The sequence below is a fragment of the Balaenoptera borealis genome, assembly GCF_965194805.1.
Source record: "Balaenoptera borealis genome assembly, chromosome: 2".
NCBI lineage: Eukaryota > Metazoa > Chordata > Mammalia > Artiodactyla > Balaenopteridae > Balaenoptera > Balaenoptera borealis.
In genome coordinates, this window is record NC_138867.1 from 120,409,110 (window position 1) to 120,431,171 (window position 22,062).

The 22,062-nt window shown below is 41.5% G+C and overlaps 1 long non-coding RNA gene across 2 annotated transcripts; it reads left to right on the top strand.

Moving 5' to 3' along the window:
- The first annotated feature begins 120 nt into the window (after positions 1-120).
- On the top strand, positions 121-20,917 carry LOC309624580. Of its 2 annotated transcripts, none has more exons than XR_014242027.1 (2): positions 121-559; positions 16,169-20,917. It is a non-coding gene; the product is annotated as an uncharacterized lncRNA (long non-coding RNA). The 2 variants fall into 2 exon arrangements; XR_014242028.1 differs by having other exon boundaries at positions 16,883-20,917.
- Positions 20,918-22,062: the final 1,145 nt, after the last annotated feature.

Consider the following 22,062-nt stretch of genomic DNA (forward strand, 5'->3'; position numbering starts at 1 on the left):
CCGGAAAAGCCGTGGGGGGCGGGGCTTGGAGACTGGTTTGGTGGAGGAGGGAGACTTGGGGGGGGGTCCCAGGTCGCTCCCAGGGATGCAGTCCCCAAGGCCGGGGGCTGGGGCAGGGTTTTCAGTGCTAGGGGTGGGGCGCGGGAGGAAGAGCAGAATCGCTTCCTCTAGGGCTGGGCTTGGCTCTGCCTTCAGTTTATTTTTTTAGATATCATTTATTTACCTAGATATTACTGCTTTTTTGTTTTAAATATAATTGGATTTTTCTACCTTAAAAAAAAAAAATCCATCTTTGCAGCACTATGAACTAGAGAAAAATGTAGGTCCCTGGTCTCCTCTACTCCCCACCCTAAGGTAATCATTGCTAACAGGTTAGACTACATCCTCAGTGATTTTTCGTGAATATCCTTACATTGTATTTTACAGAAATGAGAACACACCACACGTGTGGTCCACAGTCAGCTGGGCGACCACATCCTGCAGTTCCCGTGACTCGGCTCGCCTCTTCCTTGGGCCTCGCTGCGGCTGCGGAGCAGCTTGAGAGAGTGGGCTTCTAATGGTGAGGCCCTGATGAGCCCGGGCGGTGGAGCTAACACAGTTTGAGGGACTTGTTCTTTGGCCTCAGTGTTGGTGTGGGTGTCTTTTGTTTTTTTTGTTTTTTTAAATTCAGTTAGAAATCTCATCTCAGCCTGAGGATTGCAGATGTTTCACAGTGAGGTTCCCACCCCAGTCTCCAAACACTTCAGATGATACCTCCAGGTCTGCAGCAGTTGCCCTCAGATGGTACAGGAAGTGACTTCATGTGACTTTAACTGGGCCTGTTTCTCCAGAGTTACCCTTTCTGTAGGGAACCAGTGCAGGTGTCTGTTAAGTCTGGAGGCTCTTGATTGTGCATACGGACTAATCAGGAAGGCCTGGGTTTAAATTCTGGTCTTACCAATATCCACTTCTTGAGTGAGTGACTCAAGCCAGTGACTCAGCTTCTCCAACTCTTCATTTTCTTATCTGGAACTTGGGAATTGAGTGGAAATTATGCAATAGTGACCTCATGTAGCTGTTGTAAGCATTAAATGAAAACCAGTGGGCCCTGCATATCTGTGGTTCCAAATGCACAGATTCAACCAACCTCAGATGGAAAATATTCAAAAAATAATTCCTGAAAGTTCTCAAAAAGCAAAACTTGAATTTGCTCTGTGCCTGGCAACTGTTTACATAGCATTTACGTTATATTAGGTGTTATAAGTAGTCTAGAGGTGATTTAAAGTGTATGGGAAGATGTATGTAGGTTATATGCAAATACTGTGTCATTTTATGTAAGAGATTTGAGCATGCATGGATTTTGGTATTTGTGGGGGTCCTGGAACCAATTTCCTGGGGAAACTGATGGCTGACTGTGTTAGCATAGCATAGCATGGCTAGCCATGTTACCGATACCCCTTATTTCCTCCTACCCTCCTTACAGCTCTCTCTCTCTAACCCTGAAATACTCTCTACCCTAACCTTCTGCCCTCCTCAGGCTCCTCCCACTCCATGCCTGTGTTTAAACTGTTACCCATACCCATCCTTCCATCCTCTTGTTTTGGAACTAAAGTTGGCTAACTAAAAGAATTGTGAGTCCCTTCCCACCCCAGATTTTTTGCTTGTGAGTTTGTCTATGCAGTCTCTGTTCCTTTTCCTTCCTTCCTGTGGTGAAGGCAGATGTGATGCCTGGAGCTGGGGAAGCCATATTATAACTATGAGGCAATAAGCATGAAGGTAGAGTGGAGGATAGAAGGAACTTACGTCTTTGATGTTTGACAAGTGCTAGGCCTCTACTTCTGGACTTCCTCTAAGGAAATAACAAATATCCGTGTGGTATTTATTTAAGCTACTGCTGGTAGAGTTTTCTGTGTCTTGAGATTAAAAACATGACTCACTGTTACAGCAGATGACTCAGGTCTTCCTTGGGGTTTATGTTGGTATTGTGGGGAGATACCTTTTTTCTACAGGAATTTTGAGCTGTGAAATCCAGGAAAGCTTAGAGCTGCCAGTGAGAAAAGTAGAAACAATAGAAAAGAGATACAAAGCCCTGTGACATCATTTGAGCTGCCTAGATCTAGCTATGTCCAAAGCCAAATATACTCTATTGGGTTTAAGTTGGGTGAATGAATGAGGGAGTACAAAAATAAATATCTTTTTTTCCCTGAGGCTAGTTAGGGGAAACTCTGGAAGAATATTGAGTTATCTATTGCTGCATAACAGATTACCCCAAAACTTAATGGCTGAAAGCAATAATTACAATAAGGGCTAAAAAGAAATGTGCTGTCAAGCCATGAAAAGACCTGGAGGAAACATAAATGTGTGTTACTGAAAAGGCTACATATTGTAATATTCCTACCCTATGACGTTCTGGAAAAGGCAAAACTATGGAGACAATAAAAAGATGGTTGCCAGGAGTTAGCAGGTAGGGTGGGATGAATAGGTAGAGCACGGAGGTTATAGGGTAGTGACTTATAGGTTATAAGGTAGGCCTTCCCACTCTTTAGTGGTGGATACATGTGGTTATACTTTTGTCTAAACCCTGGAATGTACAAGAGTAAACTCTGATGTAAACTATGGACTTCGGGTGATTATAATGTGTAGGTTTGTCACTTGTAACAAGTGTGCCACTCTGATCAGTATACTGAGTGAAATCTCATGAGAGACCCTGACCCAGAATCACTCAGCTAAGTCAGTCCTGAATTCCTGACCCACAGAAGCTGTGAGATAATAAACATTTGTTGTTTTAAGCTGCTAAATTATAAAGTCATTCGTTATGCTGCAATAGATATTTAACACACTCAGGAAAGTTCCATAGGTGGGGTAGGTGTTAAGCAGGGGATTCAACCCCTGTTTCTCTCCCCTGTGCCTGGAGGTGCGTCATCTGACCCACCAGAGACTCCATTCCTCAGACCACACATTCCCACGTTGTGCTGCCCTCCGCCATGTTTGTGGAATCCCCTGCCAAGGCTTCTGCTGAGCCTTTCTTCCTGTTACATGCTGTTTTCTAATTATCTGAGGCCATGTCTTACCTTCATTCCCTGTAGCTGTTTCTCACTGATCTTTGCACTTCCCATACCACCTAGCTCACTACCTTGCACATAAAAGCCAAAGCCCCACATGTTTCAGAGCATTGGCTCTGGAGCCCATTGGGTTCAGATGCTAGATCAACCACTTATTAGCTGGGGCACTTTCTTAATCTCTGTGCCTCAGTTTCCTCAACTGTAAAATAGGGAGAGCAATGGTACCTACCTCATAGGGTTGTTTTGAGCATTAAAATACATTGTCATGTGGAAAGCATTTGGAACTATGCCTGACACGTGGCAGCTGCCCCATAAATATCACTTATTAGATTGAATCATACAAAAATTGTCATTTTTCTGGGTCAAAAAACTAAATATTAGCAATTTCACATAGTTTAATCTCATATTATTATTTTTATCCTTTCACCAGAGTTATATTCAAAGAAACAGTCCGGCAACCCAAAACGATTACAGTTGTTGGTAATGTCTCTAGAAGAATGTTAAAGACAATCCAAATCAGAACTCAGAGCACCTCTTAAAATTCTCCTTGCCTCATTCTTTTTACTGTTACCAGGAAACCTTTTCCACTGCTCATTCTAAACTCCTAACTAAAAAAATCTCTGCCCCAACACCCCATCCCACATAACCAGCCAAAGTAGGTGACTACCTTGCCCATCCTTCAACTTACCTCCATTCTCTTCCTCACAGTAAATTTCTCTGTCTTTTTTGATGCAGACACGTGGGTTTGGCTTCCCAGGTGTCTCTCTTTTCCTCTCTCTCATTGCAAAAACCTAGACATGATACTGCCCAAAACTGGCTTCCTAGAGAGCAGAAGAGAGGGGAGAGGCTGAGAAGGCAAAGGTGAAATTCCTTCTTTCTTTTAAAAAAATTTTAATTATGGTAAAAACATACAAAGTTTACCATCTTAACCATCCATTGGCAGCGGCAGCCCATTTGTCTCCATCCTGGAGACAATGGTTTTAAGCATCCAGCTCAATAGTGTTAAGTACATTCATGTTGTACAACCAATCTCCACGACTCTTTCCTCTTGGCAAACTGAAACTCTATACCCATTAGACAACAACTTCCCCATTTCCTCCTGCCCCGAGTCCCTGCAGCCACTGTTCTACTTTCTGTCTCTATGAATTCAATTACTCTAGTTCCCTCATATACGTGGAATCATGTGGTATTTGACTTTTGCAACTGACTTCAGTTAGCACAGTGTCCTCACATACATACATACATACACACACACATACATACATACATACATACTATATTATTTTATCCATTCATCTGTCCATGGATACTAAGGTTGCTTCTACCTCTTGGCTATTGCAGAATTCCTTTTAAATGGGGAAATATGAACAAATTTAGTAATTTCAGGCTCCTTCACAAGGGGAAGACAATGTAATAAACTGCATGATTGTGTTGTTCAAATATTAAATGGGGAAGCAGGTCAGGGCCCCAAGAGAGCCACATCGGTCAGAGCCGGACAGACTTGGGTGGCATATCCAGGAATGGATGCCAGAGCCACACTGTTTGGCTTTGAATTCCAGCTCTACCACTTACCGATTGGTTAACTTCTGGGAAGTCAATTTCTTTCTGACTAATTGCTTCATCCATGAAATAGGAAAAATAACACCTACCTTATTGTATGGACTATTATTGCCAAGAGTAGTTACCTTAGGGGAGGAATAAATGATTTAATACATGTAAGGCACTTAGAACAGTGCCTGGCACTGAGTTAGCTGTCACTGAGGGATCATTATTATTACTAGGGTTTTGAGATGGGCCTTGAAAGAGAATCAGGGTTTGGTCGCTGAAGAGGAGGAGGGTGGCATTACAGACAGGGATGATCAGAGCCAGGAAGGCACTGAGGCCGGGGGAGTAGTGTTTCCAGAGTTAAGAAACAAAAACACAGGATATCGAGTTAAATTTGAATTATGGCTACTTGCCTGTGCATATGTACTTTGAGATAAAAGAAAAATATCACATGATACATACTTATTCTAGAAGCATATTTTGGGAAATTACCTGGTGGCGCAGTGGTTAAGAATCTGCCTGCCAGTATAGGGGACATGGGTTCGATCCCTGGTCCAAGAAGATCCCACATGCCGCGGAGCAACTAAGCCCATGCGCCACAACTACTGAGCCTGCGCTCTAGAGCCCGCGAGCCACTAATGAGCCCACGCGCCACAACTACTGAAGCTCTTAATCTTTGTTTTGCAGGATTTGCTTATAAAATTCCTCAAAGTTACAGTCTGTGTTTCATTTACATTTTGGTATGATTTCTTTAGTGGTCACATCTAACTTATTATGTTCTTGGCCATTGAACATTCACTGATGAGAAATCATGCTCAGCGTTAGCATTATGAGCCAGTATATAGAACACGTACTGTCATAAAGTTAACAACTCTGAGAATTACTCTTCAAATTTCATTGGTTGAAGTCCACAATACAGTCTTTCACAGCATAACTTGCTTTTCCACTCTTCAGGATTACATTGTACCTTTTGATCAACAACTTTTTAAAATGTGCACAAACAAAAAGGAGCATTGTCATCAGTGTTTATTCTTTTTTTCTTCAACACTGCACCTGATGATTCCACCTGTTTCCACGCTAAAAGCGTATTTAGTAACATCCATGTAAAAGAATTGAATTTGTCAATGGATGAGATCCATTTCAAAAGATAATCATTGCAAGTGCTGCAGTAATTTTCCACTTTGGGCTGAAATTTATTTTCCTGCTCACATAATGTCCCTTTTAAGAACAGCTTTGGTAATAAAAGGGATACATTTTCCATCAATTCTTCTTTAACACATTAACAATTCAACAAGTTCCTTTAAGCAATGGAGTACTGCAGTAACACTGTTGGCATAATCCTATTGCTAAATTGATACTGAAAACTAGGAACAAACTTCATTCAGTGCATTATTTAAAAAGCCAACAAGAATTTTGGGGTCCTTTTCTTCAGAACTGAAGCATAATGTCAGTGCTTCAAATAAATGGAGGATTCTCTCAACTGCAGTTGTTAGAGAGCCAGTGGTTTTTGAATGTGAGAGAAGTAAAGAATAGTGAATGCCAAAAAAATCACAAAAAGCTTTAAATCGCTTAGTTAGAATAGTGTAAATGCTGAAGTAGGACAACATTGCATGACAGTTACTTCAATCTCAAAAGAAAAGACATCAGGTACCCTTTTTTTTAAAAAAAATAAATTATTTATTTATTTGACTGCACCGGGTCTTAGTTGCAGCACGCGGGATCTTCGTTGCGGACTGCAGGATCTTTGTTGCGGACTGCAGGATCTTTGATGCGGCATGCGGGATCTAGTTCCCCGACCAGGGATCAAACCCAGGCTCCCTGCATTAGGAGCACAGAGTCTTAACCACCGGGCCACCAGGGAAGTCCCAACATCAGGTTCTCTTGAGCACATTATGCAGAGCACAGGAAGGACCACCAACACCTTCCATAGAATTATTCATGCTTTGCTTCAACTTTGAATAAACGTTGTTTGTGCCTTTATGGAAATATCCACCAAAAGTTGTATTTGTATTATCTCCAACAAAAGTAGTAAAAATTTCTCATTAACTCTTTATTTTTAAAATAAAATTTCGACTTTATTCTGATATCCAAGAAGTTCATTCTGTGATTGTAGTATTGCGTTTTGACCTTGACTTTGGCCAAATACTGATATAAACATTCAGTTATTCAGCCAAAATGTGTATTTGGGGCACTTATTTGGGAAATTTTTTTCCTTCCAGTTTTATTAAGATATAATTGGCATACAGCACTGTACAAGTTTAAGGTGTACAGCATAATGATCTGACTTACATTCATCATGAAATGATGACCACAATAAGTTTAGTGAGCATCCTTCATCTCATAGATACAAAATAAAAGAAAAAAATGTTTTTACCTATGATAAGAACTCTTAGGATTTACTCAACGTCTTTCATTCATAATGTACAGCAGTGTTAATTATATTAATCATGTTGTACACTACATCCCTAGTACTTATTTATCTTTTAAAAGGAAGTTTGTACCTTTTGACCACCTTCATCCAACTCCCCCTCCCTCCACCCCCTGCCTCTGGTAACTGCAAATCTCATCTCTTTTTCTGTGAGTTTGTTTTAATCTTGTTCATTTTTTATTCCAAGTTTCCTTGTACATATCCAAAGAGAAGTGATAACTGTTAATGTGTGGGCTCCATGGGCAAAAGAACAACCTTACAAACAGCTAAATGATGCCAGTTTGATATCAGTGTCATCCAGTGTTTTAAGTATATCAGTTAACTCCAATGGGGATTTGATTTTTTTTCAACCAATTCATGGAATCAAAATAAAGCTTTAAGAAGTTCATTCTGCCAAAGGTAAAGCATCCAAAATTAATGTAAACACAATTATAAATTTACTTAAAATATCCAGCATTCAAGATAAAATTGTTTCTGTGGTCTCAATACAAATATATATTTTGGTGAATCACAGCTTCACGATAAAAATGTTTTTACCATATTAGGATATTAGCAATGACCTTAGAATTGGTTGTGATGCACATGTAATTTTTTTTTTTTTTTTTTAGGAGGGAAGATAGTTTGGGTTTTTAAAATTTTTTTAAATTTAATTTTTATTCTATTTATTTATTTTTTGGCTGTGCTGCATGTGAGATCTTAGTTCCCCGACCAGGGACCGAACCCACACCCCTGCAGTAGAAGTGCGGGTCTTAACCACTGGACTGCCAGGGAAGTCCCTACATATATTTATTCTTTTTCAGATTCTTTTCCCATATAGGTTATTAGAGAATATTGAGTAGAGTTCCCTGTGCTATACAGTAGGTCCTTGTTGATTATCTATTTTATACATAGTAGTGTATATATGTTGAGTTTGTTTGGTTTTGAAGTATAATTGACCTACAACACTGTGTTAGCTCCTGGTATACAACATAGTGATTTGATATTTCTATATGTTACAAAATGATCACCAGAATAAATCTAGTTACCATCTGTCACCATATAAAAATATTACATTATTATTGACTATATTCCTCACGCTTTACATTTCATACCCATGACTCTTATTTTGTAACTGGAAGTTTATACCTCTTAATCTCCCTCACCTATTTCTCTCATTCCCCCACCCCTCTTCCCTCTGGCAACCACCTGTTGTTCTCTGTGTTTGTTTTGTTATGTTTGTTCATTTGTTTTGCTTTTACTATTTTTTATTTATTTATTTTATTATTTATTTATTTTTTTGGCTGTCTTGGGTCTTCGTTTCTGTGCGAGGGCCTTCTCTAGTTGTGGCAAGCGGGGGCCACCCTTCATCGCGGTGCGCGGGCCTCTCACTATCGCGGCCTCTCTTGTTGCGGAGCACAGGCTCCAGATGCGCAGGCTCAGTAGTTGTGGCTCACGGGCCCAGTTGCTCCGTGGCATGTGGGATCCCCCCAGACCAGGGCTCGAACCCGCGTCCCCTGCACTAGCAGGCAGATTCTCAACCACTGCGCCACCAGGGAAGCCCTGTTTTGCTTTTAGATTCCACATATAAGTGAAATCATACAGTATTTGTCTTTGTCCATCTGACTTAGCATAATGCCCTCCAGGTCCATCCATGTTGTCACCAATGGCAAGATTTCATTCATTTTTTATGGCTGAATAATATTCCATTATATGTACCACATCTTCTTTATCCATTCATCTATCAGTGGTTAGTTAGGTTGCTTCATATCTTGGAAATAATGCTGCAATGAACATAGGGGTGCATCTTTTTTAAAATTATTTATTTATTTATTTATTTTTGGCTGTGTTGGGTCTTCGTTGCTGCATGTGGGCTTTCTCTAGTTGCGGCGAGCGGGGGCTACTCTTCGTTGCAGTGCGTGGGCTTCTCACTGCGGTGGTGTCTCTTGTTGTGGAGCACGGGCTCTAGGCGCACAGGCTCAGTAGTTGTGGCTCGTGGGCTCTAGAGCGCAGGCTCAGTAGTTGTGGCGCATGGGCTTAGTTGCTCCACGGCATGTGGGATCTTCCCAGACCAGGCCTCGAACCTGTGTCCCCTGCATTGGCAGGAGGATTCTTAACCACTGCACCACCAGGGAAGCCCGGGGTGCATCTTTTTGAATTAGTGTTTTTCTTTTCTTCAGATAAATACCTAGGAGTGGGATTGCTGGATCGTATGGTAGTTCTGTTTTTAATTTTTTGAGCCACTATTTTCCATAGTGGCTGCTACAATTTACATTCCCACCAACAGTGCACAAGGGTTCCCTTTTCTCCACATTGTCGCCAACACTTGTTATTTGTTGTCTTTTTGGTAATAGCCATTCTGACAGGTGTGAGGTGATATCTCATTGTGGTGGGTTTTTAAAAATTAATTAATTAATTTGGCTGCGTTGGTCTTAGTTGCGTCACACGGGATCTTTCATAGCGGCACTCGGGCTCTTTGTTGTGGCGTGTGGTCTTCTCTCCAGTTGCGGCGCAGGCTCCAGAGTGTGTGGGCTCAGTAGTTGTGGCGCACGGGCTTAGTCGCCCCATGGCTTGTGGGATCTTAGTTCCCTGATCAGGGATTGAACCTGTGTCCCCTGCATTGGAAGGTGGATTCTTAACCACTGGACCACCAGGGAAGTCCCTCATTGTGGTTTTGATTTGCACTACTAACTTTTAAAAATATATACAAAATACTACATATATTTAATGTGTATAAGTTGATGAGTATGGGCATATGCATTCCCTGCGGAACAATCACCATAATCAAGGTAATAGATTTATCCATCACCTCCAAAAGTTTCCCGTGTCCCTTTGTTTTTGGTTTTCGGGTGTGTGTGTGTGTGTATGTGTGTGTGATTAACTCTTAACTCAATAAGAGAGTGTTTGCAAAAATTTTTACGGTTTCTGAAGTCTCATCTGAAAGGCATTCTACTTGCAATAGCCTTATATGCAAGGCTTTTTCACAAGAAAAATATTGCACAAAGGAAAATTTGTTTCTGCACTGTGATTATTTGCATTTTGGCTATGCCATAAAAGGGTGAGACATTTAGATCTTTGATAATCTCTGTAGTAATAAATGGAGCTATTATATTATTATTATGGCAGTAGATTTCATCCTAGCATTTGAAAATTTGTTAACAATTTTGGAACCTGAAAACACATCCAAACACTTACTTGAGTTGAAAGACTGATGATGATATACAGGTGTGGAAGTCCATTACATTTCTGCTGTGATTATATTATCTTCTTAATCTGAATTTTTCCTAATAAAAAATTGTTTATCACTTTCCTTAGTGTTAGTTAAGGAAATCATACATCTCTTATGGTTAGTTGTTAATATATGTTGGCTTATGTCTGATTTTTCATCTTTTTTATATTAAATGAACAACTGCATACTGCAGAAACTTTCAAAAAGGATTTCTGTCTTGTTTAATAAATGTTCACTGCTCAGAAAGTTCAGCACAAAATTTATGCTTGCCCTTTTATATTTGGGGGTTCATATGTACAGAAAAATAGATTTCTGATAAAGTGTTAATATCCAAAATATATGAGGAACTCATACAACTGAATAGCAAAAAACAAACAAACAATCCCAATTAAAAATAGGTAGAGGATCTGAATAGACATTTTCCAAGGAAGATATACAGATGGACAATAGGTACATGAAAAGATACTCAACATCACTAATCATGGGGAAATGCAAATCAAAACCACAATGAGGTATCATCTCACACTTGTCAGGATGGCTGTTACCAAAAAGACAACAAATAACAAGTGTTGGCGAGAATGTGGAGAAAAGGGAACCCTTGTGCACTGTTGGTGGGAATGCAAATTGGTGCAGCCACTATGGAAAACAGTATGGTAGTTCCTAAAAAATTAAAAATAGAACTACCATACGATCCAGCAATTCCACTCCTAGGTATTTATCTGAAGAAAACGAAAACACTAATTCGAAAAGATATATGTTAGGACTTCCCTGGTGGTCCAGTGGCTAAGACTCTGAGCTCCCAAAGCAGGGGCCCTGGGTTCGATCCCTGGTCAGGGAACTAGATCCCACATGCATGCTGCAACTAAAAGATTCCCGCATGCTGCAACGAAGATCCCACATGCTGCAACTAAGACCCGGTGCAGCCAAATAAATAAAGAAATGTGTTTTTAAAAAGATATATGCAACCCTGTGTTCACTGCAGCATTACTTACAATTGCCAAGATATGGAAACAACCCACGTGTCCATCAATGGATGAATAGATAAAGAAGATGCAGTATAGGGACTTCCCTGGTGGCGCAGTGGATAGGACCCCATGTTCCCAATGCAGGGGGCCCGGGTTCGATCCCTGATCAGGGAACTAGATCCCACATGCATGCCACAACTAGGAGTTTGCATGCCACAACTAAGGAGTCCGCCTGCCACAACTAAGATGAGGCGCAGCCAAGTAAGTAAATAAATAAATATTTTTTAAAAAAGAAGATGCAGTATATATTACACAATGGAATACTATTCAGCCATCAAAAAGAATGAAATCTTGCCATTGGCAACAAAATGGATGGGCCTCGAGGGCATTATGCTAAGCAAAGTAAGACAAAGACAGAATAGCCTATGATTACACTTATATGTGAAATTTAAAACAACATCAAAAAACCAAGCTCACAGATACAGAGAACAGATTGGTGGTTGCCACAGGTGAGGGAGTAAGGAGTGGGAGAAATTGGTGAAGAGGACTAAAAGGTACAAGCTTCCAGCAATAAAGTAAATAAATCATGGGGATGGAATGTGACTGTAATGTAATGGTATAATGTAATGGTGACTACAGTTCAACTTTACTGCAGATTTTAAAGCTGCTAAGAGAATAGATCTGAAAAGTCCTCATCACAAAAAAAATATTTTTGTAACTGTATGGTGACATGTTAACTAGGCTTATTGTGTTGATCATTTTGCAGTATTTACAAATATCAAATATTTTGTTCACCTGAAACTAACAGCATTATGTCTGTTATACTTCAATAAAAAAAAATATTGCAGGAAGGTTTAAAAAAAAGTAATAGAAACCACTTCAAGAATCAAAGAGATTAAATTTGATAATCTCACAGCTGTGAGAGTGCATTTGTCATTTACAGGTTCAAACTCTTGACTTACTATAAACTGGGTCCAACTGTTGAAAGGGCTGCAAAACTGCAAGCTAACATAAATTGAATTTAACATCTGATTAAAAATAAAAAAAAAAAGGTGAACTCCCTGTTTGCCTGAAAGTGAGACTGCACTTTTAAGGCAAAGTCTCCCCAGCAAAGCCAGAGCTGATTTTATGGAAGGTTTTGGGGAGCCTGGGCGAAGGGGCTGGTGGACTTTAAAAAGAGAAAGGATTTAAGGATGTAAGGACTTTCAGCTGCGTTACTGTATCCCTGGAGCAAGGTTGCCTTTGACTGGCTGGCTTTCGAGCATGGCCCTGGGAGTGAGACGCTTGCTGATTGGCCGTCGTCTAGGAGCGTGGGGACTGTCACTGACTGGCTGGCTTTCAGAGGGTTGGTCGTGGATTTGTTCACATCCAGAAGCATAGTTACTGAAATGAGAGTATCGCTGATTGGCTGATTTTCAGAACAAAAATCGTAAGTGATTTCTCATCAACGCGGTTACTGGTCACAGCTTGGGACTTTGGCCAAAGAACGGTGTTCTCCTTTCCTGCATATGAAAATAAGTACCTTTAATTCTCAGTCTCCCCTTTTATTTCCCTCAGCTAAACCTGCAGGAGATCGTAAGAGGTTGAATTTTTATTTGTGGAGATACGCTTTTCAGCTTGTGTTGCCATTTAAGTGATTTAAGCACCAGTTACTGTGGAGGAAAAATAGCTCCGACGCATTTTAGTAATTTATTGAAAAAAGCTGAATACAGGACATTCAGGGTGTCCTGACAGTCAATACAGGACGCAGGACAAAATACAGGACATGTCCTGTATGTACAGGCAACTCTATGAGCAAAGTGCTAAGGGAAGAGAAGGAAGCCTCACCTCAACAGAAGGAAATTGAATTCTCATTTCCTTCTAGAAGGGCATTCATTGTAGCCTGCTTGTTAAAGGCAAATACTGGAAACAACCTAAATGTCCATCAGTCGGGAACTGGTTGGATAAAGCTTTGGGTACCTGTAAAATGGAATACAATGCGACCATTAAAAATGAGATGGAGTTCTGTGAACTAATATGAATACTACCATGATAGATAGTTAATTTAAAAAAAAAACAAGATGCAGATTCCATGTATGGTATCATTTGTGCTAGAATATGCGTGGGGGTCATGGAGAGAGGAATAAATATATGTTCCTATATGTGTCGACTGTCTCTGGAAGGATATTCAAGAAACAGTCATGATGATCTTGGGGGAGGGGAACTGAAAGGCTAGGAGGCTGAAGGGCAGGGAGCAGAAGAGGCTTCCTTTCCAGGGCATATCCTTTTGCAAACGGAACACTTTTAATTATTTTTAAAACAATGATTTTTAAAAAATCGAATGTGTGACCTGGGCATGGGTGAGAGGCACAGGTTTGATAGGCTAAGGGTGTGGACAGGATGTTTTTTGAGCCTAGTGACCCGTCTGCACAAGGGTGGACCTCTGAGGCTGGCCAACCAGCTGTGTGGGATGTTTCCCACATCTCCAAGTCTCCACACCAGAGAGCACAGGAACTAGCCTGGGGCTGGGAGGGGAACAATGTCATCCCACGTAGCAAATGACCAAGAAACAGAGCTCACAATAAGTGCACTAAATTGCACAGGCAGCCACAGGGAACAGGGATCGCTCTAATGATCCTGTGTTGAGTTCACTTCCTGGGAGCTCTCCACTGCTGATGGAGATAAAAACCAGAAAGGGTCCCTCTGGAACATCCTTGGAATTTCATTGCTGGAGGTCTCCTCATTGGGGAGTCAGTCTGCTTTGAGGAGAACAGCTCCTTTCCTGGCAGAAACAGATCTCTGCAGGATAAAATGTATAACAGAGAGAGTATGACAAAAACTTTTAAAAATGGAGGAGTTGGAAACAGTGAACCCGCTATAGGGGATCATCATCATAATTATAGCAGCTAATATTCACTGAGCATTTATCGTGTCCTAGGGACTGTTCCAAGTACTTTGCATGCATTATAATCTCACTTAGTCCTTAAAACAACCCTATGAGGTAGATACCCTTATTCCAGTTTCACTGATGAGAAACCTGGTAACCAGAGGTTTAGAAATTCACCCAAGGTCACATAAGCAGTTGATCTGGGGTTTGAACCAAGGCTGTCTGTACTCCAGCCATTTGACCATACTGCCTCCAAAAGAGGGCTTCTCTGGCACAACCTAAAAACCAATTAACAGCATTAAGCATAGGTGCCATGGGAAACATTTGGTGTTCTGAGTGCCAGCACAGCCCCTGGAATGTGATTTTTTAAAAATTGAGGTGAGGGACTTCCCTGGCCGTCCAGTGGTTAAGACTCCACGCTTCCACTGTAGGGGGCATGGGTTCAATCCCTGGTGGGGGAACTGAGATCCCGCATGCCATATGGTGCGGCAAAAAAAAAAAAAAAAAAAAAAAAAATTGAGGTGAAATTCACCTAACATAAAATTAACCATGTTAAAGTGAACAATTCAGTGGCATTTAGTGCACTCACAGTGTTTTATAATCATCACCTCTATTTAGTTCCAAAACATTTTCATCACCCCAAAAGGAAACCCCCTACCCGTTAAGCAGTTTCTCTCCATTTCTCCCTCCCCCCAACCTCTGATAACCACCAAATATGTGTTCTGTCTCTGTGGATTTATGTATTCTGGGTATTTCATATAAATCGAATCATACTATATGTGACCTTTTGTGTGTGGCTTCTTTCCCATAGCATATGTGTTTGAGGTTTATCTACGTTATAATATGCATCAGTGCTTCGTTTCTTGTTATGGCTGAATAACATTCTATTGTATGCATCTGCCACAATTTGTTTATCCATCCATTCATTGATGGACTTTCGGGCTGTTTCCACCTTGTGGCTGTAGTACAGCTGTGAACATAAGTGTATGTGTGCTTGTCTGAGTACCTGTTTTCAGTTTTTTGAGTGTATACCTAGGAATGGATTGCTGGGTCATATGGGAATTCTGTTTAACTTTTAGAGGACCTGCCAAATCAGAATGTGACGTTTTGATATTAGAATCTCTCCTTGGTACCTTGGCTTTCTCCTATCCAGGAAAAGGAGAGCTCATTTTTCAGGTGAATAAGAGAAACACAGTGTGGTGTAGTGCAGGGAAGACACAAGCTGACCTGGTTTTGAATCTCTGCTCTACCACTTATTGAAAGCATCTGCTAATACGTTATCAGCAGAAATGGAGATGATCACACCATCCATTGTCTTTTTCCTTATCTGTAGAAATGGAGATGATCACACCATCCATTCATTCATTCATTCAATGAATCCGCTGAGGGCTTGTTGCAGGTCTGGCACTGGGGATAGAGTAAGCCATCGTGAAGTTTACAAAATGAGGGATGGGGGGAGGAAGGGAGGACCCAGGAGTGAATTATTTTACAAAAGGAAGAATTTTTTTGTCATGAGAATAATCACTCCCTTTAGTCACAGGTAGTCAGTGAGCACATCCAGGTGGGCCTGCATCTTATTCCTCTATCCCCAGCAGCCAACACAGGGCTTACAGAGATGGGTCATTTAGGATTCTGGAGTAGCAAGCAACAGAAACTCAGTGGCTTGGTTTAACAAGGATTACTGGATAAAGATTGGGATAGCTCCCAGAATGCAAAGAATAGCTAAACAATCAGTCCTCTGGGAGGCTAGAAAGAGGCCAGGAAGTGATGGGCATCTCAGCACCAGAGGCTTGTAGCTCGGCCTCCCCTGGGGCTCTGTCTTGGATGACCCAGCTCCAACCTCTGTTGGTGTGGCAGGGTTCTGCCTATCACTGCAGGTTGGGCTTTGCACGCTCCAGGGGGTTCCTTCACGTCACAGTCGTCAGAGGATTGAATTCTCATTAGGACAATTTTCTAGCAAATGACAGTCAAGTGTCTTGAGGAAGGGTGTCTCTGTACAAAGTCACAGTTGGGGCTGAAAGTGAAAATCAGCTTGGACTGAAAAAGGAAAAAAGCCAGCTGGGAGGACAGAGGAGATAAAGCCAGCTGCAAAGCCACAGCTTTGTGTTTCTCCCACAGTCAGGCAGCAGCTGTGAAATGCCACAAGGACCTCTCTTTGGGTGACTGCTGCTTTCTGACTTTTGACAAAAGACAAAAGCAAAAGCCTGGTTTGCTATTCTCATCTCTTACTGCACGGATAACCAACTGCTCTGTGGCCTCACCTCATGACAGCACTCCATCCCTAGTTAATCTCTGCTTTTCTCAGTCCTGAGTCCAAGACAGCAACCAGTCCAGAACTGATTCCCACTTCTCTTTGGCCCTCCTTGGAATCCTTGAGCTGGAGCCCAAAACTTACAAAAGAGCTGCCATCCTTCTGTGGGTCCTCTGGAGTGCCCCACCTCACTGCTTGGAGCCAAGAAATCTGATTCCATCAGACCACAGGCTTGTTCTTGGTCACCTCTGGCTGATTAGGCTGGAACGATTGATTACTGACTGTCAAGAGCTGGAATAGAGAACTGTGATGGAGGGAGGAAGTTCCCCAGAGGTAAATGAGATGCTGTCATCAGGAAAAGGTGAAGGTATTGGGCATGCTTACCCAAGAGATGGCTCTTGGAGTACTGCTCAATTAATGTGAATTATTATTAATGAAGTCATGTTTTTAGAGACACTATAGCAAATATCTTACAAAATGATAGATAATAACAATGCCTAATAATGATGGAATATTTGCTGTGTGCTAGGCTCTCTACTACCTCATTTAATTCTTAGAGTGACCTCACATTTATCTTACAGATCTCTGCAGTTTCTAGGACATACTGTCTGTGCAGGAGGAGTTATCCAGTATGAATGCTGGTGGCAGGTTGTTTCCAGCTCTGGTACCACCTCGGCAACTACACTAGCCTGAAAGCATCCCCTGGATTTCCTCTGTATCTTGGTGGGAATGTGTGAAGTCAGAAGTGGCTGTAGACCCAACTCTTGCCCTGCTTTAGGATGGGGGACTCAAACTCTACTCTGGCAGCAACAACGATAATAACAACCATTGGATACACTCATAAGCTGTTTTACCACATGCCGGGGACTGTGCTAAGAGCTTTGCATGTATCATCTCCTTTAATCAGATGAACAGTCCTGTGAGGTACGTGCTGCCTTATTTCTCAGATGAGCACACTGAGGTCTGGATATCCTTCTTGCTAAGGTCACACAGTTAATGAGTGTCAGAGCCAGGACTTGAACCTGAGGCTGTCTAGAACTCAAGTGCTAAAACAGAAGGCTACACTGCTTGACTGACTTGTAACCATCTGTAAATACAGCCTCTGTTTATATTTTTGTACACGTTTACTTATGTAAATATATTTTTAAATGAATTAATGAATAAAACACTTAGCACAGGGCCTGGCTCATGAGCCATTATTATTATGGTTACAAATGGATGTGTTCTTGACAAGTGTATAAACCAAATCCTATCTCTCTGTAACTTTAGCTTGTGATTCTCATTTTATCTTCGTTGCTCAGTGATGTCCAGTTTGCCATGGATCTTAAATGCTCTCCACCTCTCCCCTGAATGCCATCTGCCAAACTTCTCACACTCTTAATCTGGCAAACAAACACCTAAGAGCAAGCACCTGAAAAGTGAAAGCATCCCTTAGCAAATTCTTTTGGGGAGGGAAGAATCCTGTTGTCTTGGGGTAATAAGTCATTGACCCCTAATTTTTCTGTTCATCATCTCAGGAATCATTCCCAGTATTGGGGAAGGGAAAGGGGGAATAGAGACAATGGTGGCTGTCTCACAGACTGGGGACAGCCCAGGGGAGTCTCTGCCACTGAGAGTAGCCAGCGGGGTTCAAGGTATGGGGTCTAGCCATTAGCGTTGCCATCATCTTGGGCAGCGGGACCAAAATTCAGGTTTCTAGGCCCTGCCCCAGACCCACTGAGGGTACATCTCCAGAGATGGTGCCTGGGAACCTGCATGTAGTGTTTCCTGGTGAAGAGCTATAGTCTTATTCTAATGTCTAGAGGAAGGAACCTGGGATGGGGCTGGGGTCACTGTCAGAGGAGCAAGTATGCTTAAAAAGTGGCTCATGGATGGCTGCCATTTTAGGAGGTCTCCTGATTTTGCTCTCACGTTTCTTCCCTACACAACTTTTCATCATGGCTGCAATTGCCTTATTAACATCAACTTACTTATTACACTATTGTTCTAAAATTCCACCTCTGGAGAATGTGCTGGGGGAGCAATCACTCTTCCTGCTTCTTCCCCCAGACACGTTTCTGCTCCCCAAAAGCTGCTTGCACGGACCTACCATCCTTCCAGGCCCCTCTTTTTCTTATGTCTTCTGGTCCTTGCTGCTGCTGTTCCATTGTGAGGGGATGCAGGGAGGATGCTCCTAGAATGTGCAAAGACACATTCCCTTTGTGAAGTGCAAAGGTGAAATTCATAAGAATCACTTCACATTTGGATTTGAGGCACTGACATTTTGTGCCCAATTTAGTAAGGACTGGATTGAGAGAATTGGAGCCTGTTTGTTTATCCTCTTAGTTGGCCTTCCCCTCCCTCCTTTCTGCATTTGGTTATTTCTTGTCTAGCTACTGTTGCAGGTTTCATTTATCAGTCTGAGGTGCCTTGGGATGCCAGCAGAGGAGGCGGGGCCTGAGTCTGTGCCTGGCAGGGGCATTAAGAGGAGACTCTGGGAGCATTGTGGGAAGAAAGGACTAAACTCGTGTAAAACACCTTGCTGTACTCAACAACAACACAAACAGCTCAAATTAAAAAATGACTTAGATACACATTTCTCCAAGGGAGGTGTGCAAATAGCCAAGAAGTACCTGAAAAGATGTTCAACATCACTGACCAGGAGGAAAATGCAAATCGAAACCACAATGAGGGGACTTCCCTGGTGGTCCAGTGGTTAAGACTCTGTGCTCCCAATGCAGGGGCCCCAGCTTCAATCCCTGGTCAGGAAACTAGATCCTGCGTGCCACAACTAAGAGCCCGCATGTCGCAACTAAAGAGCCCGCATGCCGCAACTAAAGAGCCCACATGCCACAACAAAGATCCCGCGTGCTGCAACTAAGACCCAGTGCAGCTAAATAAATAAGTAAATAAATAAATAAATAAATACTACAATGAGATACCACCTCACACCCATTAGGATGGCTATTATAAAAAAAAGAAAACTGATAATAAGTGTTGGTGAGGATGTGGAGAAATTAGAACTCTTGTGGTGGGAATGTAAAATGGTGCATTGCTGTGGAAATGCAGTATGGCAGTTCCTCAAAAAATTAAAAATGGAATTACTGTATGAACTAGCAATTCCACTTCTGGGTGTATATCCAAACGCAAGGACTCGAAATGATACTTGTTCACCCATGTTCATAGCAGCATTATTCACAATGGTCAAAAGGTAGAAACTACCCAAGTGTCCATGGATAAACAAAACATGGTATATACATATAATGGCATATTATTCAACCTTAAAAAGGAAGGAGGAAGAGGACATTCAAGATGGCGGAGGAGTAAGATGTGGAGATCACCTTCCTCCCCACAAATACATCAAAAATACATCTACATGTGGAACAACTCCTACAGAACACCTACTGAACACTGGCAGAAGACCTCAGACTTCCCAATAGGCAAGAAACTCCCCACGTACCTGGCTGTGTGACTGACGGGGTCTTGGTGCTCCGGCCAGGTGTCAGGCCTGAGCCTCTGAGGTGGGAGAGCCGAGTTCAGGACATTGGACCACCAGAGACCTCCCGGCCCAATGTAATGTCAATCGATGAGAGCTCTCCCAGAGATCTCCGTCTCAATGCTAAGACACAGCTGCACTCAATGACCAGTAAGCTCCAGTGCTGGACACCCCATGCCAAACAACTAGCAAGACAGGAACACAACCCCACCCATTAGCAGAGAGGCTGCCTAAAATCATAATAAGTTCACAGACATCCCAAAACACGCCACTGGACACAGTCCTGCCCACCAGAAAGACAAGATCCAGCTTCATCCACCAGAACACAGGCACCAGTCCCCTCTACCAGGAAGCCTATACAACCCACTGAACCAACCTTACCCACTGGGGGCAGACACCAAAAACAGCGGGAACTACGAACCTGCAGCATGCGAAAAGGAGACCCCAAACACAGTAAGTTAAACAAAATGTGAAGACAGAGAAATATGCAGCAGATGAAGGAGCAAGGTAAAAACCCACCAGACCAAACAAATGAAGAGGAAATAGGCAGTCTACCTGAAAAAGAATTCAAAGTAATGATAGTAAAGATGATCTAAAATCTTGGAAATAGAAGGGAGAAAATACAAGAAACGTTTAACAAGGACCTAGAAGACTAAAGAGCAAACAAACAATGATGAACAACACAATAAATGAAATTTTAAATTCTCTGGAAGGAATCAATAGCAGAATAACTGAGGCAGAAGAACAGATAAGTGACCTGGAAGATAAAATAGTGGAAATAACTACCGCAGAGCAGAATAAAGAAAAAAGAATGAAAAGAATTGAGGACAGTCTCAGAGACCTCTGGGACAACATTAAGCACAACAACATTCAAATGATAGGGGTCCCAGAAGAAGAAGGGGGAAAAAAAAGGGACTGAGAAAATATTTGAAGAGATTATAGATGAAAACTTCCCTAATATGGGAAAGGAAATAGTCAATCAAGTCCAGGAAGCTCAGAGAGTCCCATACAGGATAAATCCAAGGAGAAACACGCCAAAACATGTTAATCAAACAATCAAAAATTAAATATAAAGAAAAAATATTAAAAGCAGCAAGGGAAAAGCAACAAATAACATACAAGGTAAAAAAAAAAAAAACAAGGGAATCCCCATAAGGTTAACAGCTGATCTTTCAGCAGAAACTCTGCAAGCCAGAAGGGAGTGGCAGGACATATTTAAAGTGATGAAAGGGAAAAACCTACAACCAAGATTACTCTACCCAGCAAGGATCTCATTCAGATTCGGTGAAGAAATTAAAACCTTTACAGACAAGCAAAAGCTAAGAGAATTCATCACCACCAAACCAGCTTTACAACAAATGCTAAAGGAACTTCTCTAGGCAGGAAACACAAGAGAAGGAAAAGACCTACAACAACAAAGCCAAAACAATTAAGAAAATGGTAACAGGAACATACATATCGATAATTACCTTAAATGTAAATGGATTAAGTGCTCCAACCAAAAGACATAGACTGGCTGAATGGATACAAAAACAAGACCCGTACATATGCTGTCTACAAGAGACCCATTTCAGACCTAGGGACACATACAGACTGGAAGTGAGGGGATGGAAACAGATATTCCATGCAAATGGAAATCAAAAGAAAGCTGGAGTAGCAATTCTCATATCAGACAAAATAGACTTTAAAATAAAGACTATTGCAAGAGACAAAGAAGGACACTACATAATGATCAATCCAAGAAGAAGATATAACAACTGTAAACATTTATGCACCCAACATAGGAGCACCTCAATACATAAGGCAAATGCTAACAGCCATAAAATCGAAATCGACAGTAACACAATAATAGTAGGGGACTTTAACACCCCACTTTCACCAATGGACAGATCAAACAAAATGAAAATAAATAAGGAAACACAAGCTTTAAATGACACATTAAACAAGATGGACTTGATTGATATTTATAGGACATTCCATCCAAAAACAACAGAATACACTTTCTTCTCAAGTGGTCATGGAACACTCTCCAGGATAGATCATACCTTGGGTCACAAATCAAGCCTTGGTAAATTTAAGAAAATAGAAATCGTATCAAGTATCTTTTCCTACCACAATGCTATGAGACTAGATATCAATTACAGGGAAAAAACTGTAAAAAGTACAAACACATGGAGACTAAACAATACACTATGAAATAACCAAGAGGTCACTGAAGAAATCAAAGAGGAAATCAAAAAATACCTGGAAACAAATGACAATGAAAACATGACGACCCAAAACCTA